The sequence below is a fragment of the Apium graveolens genome, chromosome 7 (genome assembly GCF_009905375.1).
Source record: "Apium graveolens cultivar Ventura chromosome 7, ASM990537v1, whole genome shotgun sequence".
In the NCBI taxonomy this organism is placed as follows: Eukaryota; Viridiplantae; Streptophyta; class Magnoliopsida; order Apiales; family Apiaceae; genus Apium; species Apium graveolens.
The window spans coordinates 241412765-241419347 of record NC_133653.1 but is presented as its reverse complement, the minus strand read 5'-3'; positions in this window follow the sequence as shown (position 1 = coordinate 241419347).

Here is a 6583-nt window from a genome sequence, read left to right as displayed (position 1 = left end):
TGAAATTTTCAATCCACCCGGGAAGCACCAAGATGTATCGGGACTTAAAGCAGAACTTTTGGTGGCCAAATATGAAGCGGGATGTGGCAGAATGGGTTGCGAAGTGTTATACTTGTCAGAAGGTGAAGGCAGAACATCAACGACCAAGCAGATTAATTCAGCCCCTAAATATTCCAGAATAGAAATGGGAAAATATTGCTATGGACTTTATAGTAGGACTACCGTGAACGAAATCCGGGCATGACGCTATATGGGTTATAGTTGATCGTCTTACAAAGTCAGCGCATTTCCTTCCAATTAACGAGAAGTCATCACTGGACAAATTGGTTCATCTGTATGTGCGCGAAATCATACTAAGGCATGGAGTACCCGTATCAATAGTTTCAGACAGAGATCCCCGATTTAACTCGAGATTTTGGAAGCAATTTCAAGAATTTCTTGGCACGAAGTTGAATATGAGCACGGCGTACCACCCGTAGACTGATGGTCAGAGGAAAGGATAATTCAAACAATCGAAGACATGTTGCGCAGTTGTGTAATCGATTTTGCAGGAAGTTGGGACGACCACTTGCCGTTGATTGAATTCTCTTACAACAATAGCTATCATTCCAGTATTGGCATGCCACCATACGAAGCTTTGTACGGGCGAAAATGTAGATCACCAACAAGTTGGGATGAAGTAGGAGAAGGAAGGATTCTTGGCTCAGAATTGGTACAACAGTTGCATGACACAGTCAAGTTAATTCAGAAAAGGTTGCTAGCTGCTCAAGATAGACAGAGGAAGTATGTGGATCCAGCGCGTAAGGATGTTCGATTCCAAATTGGCGAAGCTATTTTGTTGAAGGTGTCACCTAGAAAAGGGTTGTCTAGATTTGGAAAGAAAGGAAATTTAGCACCTAGATATATAGGTCCTTTTGAAATTTTGAGTCAAGTGGGGAAGGTGGCCTACAAGTTGGCCTTACCACCTCAGTATCGGCATGTGCATAATGTGTTCTATGTGTTGTTGCTTAAGAAGTATAATCCTGACGCTAGCCATGTGATAGAATATGAACCTGTAGAAATGCAGGCAGACCTATCATTTGTGGAGTAACCTGTCAAAATACTTGACTGGCAAGAGAAGAGTCTTAGGAATAAGACAGTAAAGTTAGTAAAAGTACTTTGGAGAAACCCTAAGGTCGAAGAATCGACTTGGGAGTTAGAGTCTGATATGCGTTCCCGGTATCCTCATCTGTTCTCTTAGATTCTGGGGACAGAATCCCTTAAGGGGGAGAGGATGTTACAACCGGTATTTTCGTGTAATACTATTTGTAAATTTGGTGCAATTTTAAAACCGAATGCCAATATATTCAACTATTTTATGCTCGTGTGAATGAGAATTTCTGTGTCTTAAATTTGCGTTATGTGGTATATGATTTTTCAAAGCAAAAGTTTATTTATTTCTTTTATTTTTGATTTATAAGGAATATTTTAAACCTTGAATAAATTTCTTTTTAAAAGTTATTTTGTTCACAAATTTCAAAAGTGGTTTTATAAAATTTCTAAAAATCCAAGTTATTTTATTGTATAAATTTTATAATTTTTGAACTTGTATTTTATTTTATAAAAATAATTCTTTATAAATTTTAGTTGTCATAATTAGCAAATTACATGGTTGCCCTTGCATGCAAATCCTTTTCTATTCAATTTAAAGGGTTAAAGAGACAATTCCAACCCCACTAACTCTTATTTTACTAGCCAAATTCCTTCTTTGCCCTTGCATGCAAAATGATCCAAGTATAATTGGAAGGTTAGTCTTGTCAATTCTCATTCCCACTCACATTTTGTCAAATCAAAAACCATAAAACAAGTAAATGGCATGATCATTCACTCCACTCACACCACACTTTCTCCTCCCTCCCCCCTCCTCTCTGTCACTCTCGGGTTTTAGCCGAGAATCACCCCATCCCCATTTTCTTCATTCATAATTAAGCTCTCACCTTCTATAAAAATAAATACTACTTCCCATATCATGATCACATATATTTCAAGGAGTTTTGAGTAAAAAGTTTAAGTTTTAAGGTTGCATGTCAAGGTTCTAGTTGAAACTCAAAGTACAACCTTGATTCTTATGGATTTAAGGTTGTTTTTGAGAGGACTACAAGGAATGGTGTAGTGCCAAGTCTTGAGAAGGAAACTCTTGATGTTGAATGGCCATATCCCTTCCATTTCATTCGGCCATGACCTTAAGGGAGCCGAATGAATGGTCCTTGAGATCATTCTTGTTGCTTTGTTCAATCTTTGTATGTTTATGTGATAATGGCATGAATCTTGTAGTGAAAATTTGATGAAACTCTTTGCATTCTAAGTGATCATCTAGATATAGCTTATGCTAGGCTTGCATGTCAATTTCATGGTGAAATATATTTAGAAAACTTGTTGCTTTGGTTGGTAAAACTCGAAGACATGCATGCATGTGGATTTCTCTTAGAATGTTATAAGATTTTGATCAGTTGGAAAGATTTTATTAGTAAGCTTTAATTTCAGTAGGAATAAGGTGTTAATATTGATTAATGCTCCTTGATTTATGGTAATAATTCGTGTATATGTTATAAAGAATATATAACTTGTTATTTTCAAAAACTTGATGATTTGTGAGTTCTGAAATGTGGTTTCTTTTGTTTTGCCATGATTGCACCTTAGGTAAGGATGATCTCCACCAAGATTATTTTGAGTATAAGGGAGTTAGTTCAATAGATCACCATGTTTAATTCTTGTTTTGGGTATTGGGTTGTTGGTGGTTGAGTTTGTCAAGTCAAAACCTTGGAGAAAGGAGAGTTATAGTTTCTGCAGAAAATCAGTTTAGTACCCTGAGGTTTAGAGGGAGTTTTGACCATGTCATTGATGTGCAATTTGAGTCCCATGACACCAGAAATTAGTATTGGGAGTATATAAAAGGTTTTAGGTGTTGGTTGGAGGTTTTCATGTCGTTCGATTAGGTGCACAAGTAGAATAACAAAATCTGTCCAGCAGGGGACAGTTTTGTTACAACTTAGAAATAGGGAGATTTGACCATGTCGTGGGTAGGCCCTCATTACGCCCTATTGGGCCTTAGTTAGAGGGAGTGTCAGAGAAGTTATTCCAACTGTTGTTCATAGAATATGAGTTAGAACCATGTGTCACAAGTTAATTCAAGTCAGGGCGTTTTCTGCCCAGAAAAATAGGGGAACCATGGACTTTAAGCTTAGGCCCAAGAAGGCCCAAGCCAGGTCTTTGAGCCACATCAAGTTTGGGAGATGCCCTAAGGTCAGGAGAGTCTTGTGTAAATGTTTTGAAGGAAAACCTATAGTTTAAGGGTGTCTAATGCACTCAAGAAACCATAGATGTCATTCTGAAATTTGCACCAGTGAGCACTTTCACATATCACATAGTTTTAGAACACTTAAGAGTGAGATTTAGGTTGACCACCATAGTTGCAAGATAGTATAAGGTCAGTAGAGAAAAAGGCCTAAGTGAGGGTCAATAGGTGTAGGATATTTTAGTAAAGGCACACCGAGTTAGGAATCCAAAATTTGAAGACTTTGTCTAGTTTAGCGACCAAGTGACTTAAGTTGTGAATCGAGATCATCCAAGCCTAGTGTTGCATTATGGTGTATATGGTAATATTTGGTATTAAAATATGATATGTGAGTATATGTGGCTTTGTGTGCAAGTATATTTTGAGGGTGAATACAAATTAAGTGCATATAGGCCTAAGTGCCATTTGTGTTTAATTACGGGATGTGAATAGGTTAAGTTAGTGAGAATATATTATAACGAGGATTATTATTATTTATGTAGGATCTCAAGACGAGGGAAAACTTTCCATAAAGGTCGTGTGAAGCTTCCAGTTGCTACTACCAGTTAGACCAGACCAGCCTTTCTCAAGGCAAGTGATTCAACTTGTCTTTCGTATTCACTATAAATAGTTCATATATATCGATGCAGCTATCCTGAGTCATTTTGATATATTTAAATCAAGCGTATCTTATGTTTATCTTTGAATCATATAAAAATGCCATGAACCCTCGAGTACGTATTGCAAGTAGTTCAAAAGTCTTATCATGATAGTATGTTAAAGTAAGTTGAATGCCATGATAAAAGAAAGGGTAGTTATAACTCTTGGTTGATTTTCTTGATTAACATGCTGATGATTCCTAAGTATGGATATCTCATCCTGATACTTGAACCCCTATAAAACCTTACCTTGAACCCTGAAAGCCAGATATTTATCAAAGTGATTCCTCATTGATTGATACCCCTCTTTCTTATCTTAAAGCTTGACAATTCTGATATAACCTGAGTTAAAGATCATTTCTTCATACCTTAACACCCTTAGTATTCATGAAGCTTATCTTCTTGATGATCCAGCACTTGTGCCTTGACGAGAAACCATTGCTTTAAGCCCAGTTTGGCATTACCCCTACATAATATCCAATAGCCTCACTAAATTTTCTTATCCAAGTTTTATATATGAAAACCTTTCCGTTACCCTAATGGAGTAAAGTTTAGTGGATCATGGCCCTGAAATTTAGTACCATACTTCCCGTGTTCCGAGTTGGTCTATAATCCCTTGATAAAAATGCTTACTGTTAAAAGAGATTTTGTTATAATTCGGCATAAGTTTTTGAAATAAATAAAATGTGGGTTTTCAGTCCCAAAGGGGGATAAATGTTTTCTTTGAATAGTGGATCTGGACTGAGACGCGAGTCCTTTCCACACTTATATTAGGCTTAAAAGTTGTCTAGGGATTCCCATTAATGTTCTAGAACCCAGCGAGGTTCGGGATTACTTCGCGGCTGATCACCGGCTGTAATCCGTAGAGTCATAAAATGATTTTGATTAAGATATGGTTTTGAAATTATTTTGATACAAGCAAAATGATGCCATCACCCAAAGTTTTATCTCTCGTTATCATTGGTTATGTCTTTCTATTGTCATTCTTTAATGTATATCTCGATTTATGTTTTATATCGTACTGTATAGCACTTGTTGAACATTTGGCTCACTCCTTACTTTACCCTGATATTACAGCTAGCAGCTATGGTTAGATTCAAGCAGACCGCCCGTAAGACCTGTGATGCTGATGCTTATGTTCGAGCTCAGGTAGAATAAGAGATAGTAGTTTTTGTGAGGACTCGATATTTAAAATCAGTTGTAATAGATGGTAGTGTTGGGCTGTTCCAAACCCTAAACTGTAAGATCTTGGATTTGGTTATGTTTATTTATTTTTAAATAATGTAATAGTTATATTTAATTTTGCTGGTTAAGTTGGGGGTGTGACAGGTTCGCCAAAGCGAAGTACTCCTATCTATTTTGGGAGATGTGTTGAAGTATATTGATACTTTTTGACTATTGAGTTTGACTTAACTAAGTTACCACAATAGGATTGTGAACTTAGAGGCATAAAGTTTGACTAGATTTATTATGACGGCCTCTACCCCGGGGTCAAGGGCTGACATCACCAAAATATAACAAACTACGAATATAAGTTATAACTTTATTATTTAGGTTATAACACAACACCTAATTTATCACACAACCCGACACTCTAACTTATTACAACAACTCATCAGACCTCAGGGTCTGATACAAACTACCTTAGAGGAGCCGGGACCGGAGGGGGCTGACACTCTATTCTGCCCTGGCCTTCTAGACATCTGCAATATATGGATACAAAACATCTACAAGGGTGAGCAATCAATTGCTCAACAGTACCACTATATGAATAACAAGTAAAACAGTGTATATAAAAATAGTGTAGGAACAAATATCATATCTCGTTTATGAAAACAAGTAAAACAAGTACAAACTGGATATCAAAACTAGCATTCTCTGAGAAACAATATCATCTGTAGTGTGCTGTGTAAAAATATCATAGACCAATTTTAGCATGCTATTTCCTTTCCAAAACCACTGTTTCATTACTGGAACTATAAATCATCTGTCCCGTTACTGGGACCACAAAACCATTTGTTCCGTTACGGGAACCACTAAACCAAAATTAGATATATAATTGAATGAATCCTAGGGACAGCTGATCAGTCTATCCCACCATAATTTGTTCTGGAACTCAGAGTCTAGCTAGGTTTCTGTCATGCTGGACTAAGTGGTCTAAATAGGGCGCGTAACTGACTTAGCCTCTTACGCAACCCATGTTGGGCCGTTACGGGCCTCTTACGCGGCCATCCACTATCTGATCCATTTTTATCCAGTTTTCAAATTAATTACACCTATCTCTTTTTAAACAATTATTTCACAGCACACATTCTAAAATCTTTTTAATTCAATCACAATCTAGAGATAGGCATTTTCATAAGTTACTTTTTCCCCAAAACATCAGTTAATAAAACATATTTAAATACGGGGAATATGTAACTTAAAATGTTCTGTTCCGGTACATAATTTAAATCAACAACCATTCATATTACTGAACTGTAAAAGATTTGTTCATGGGTACTTGCCTTGCGAAGCTTTACACTAACACTGACTCAGCTCTAACCCGACTTCAACTACTGGGTCCTTCGACTCGAACATACAGAATCGAAACAACCTAAAACGACCGATT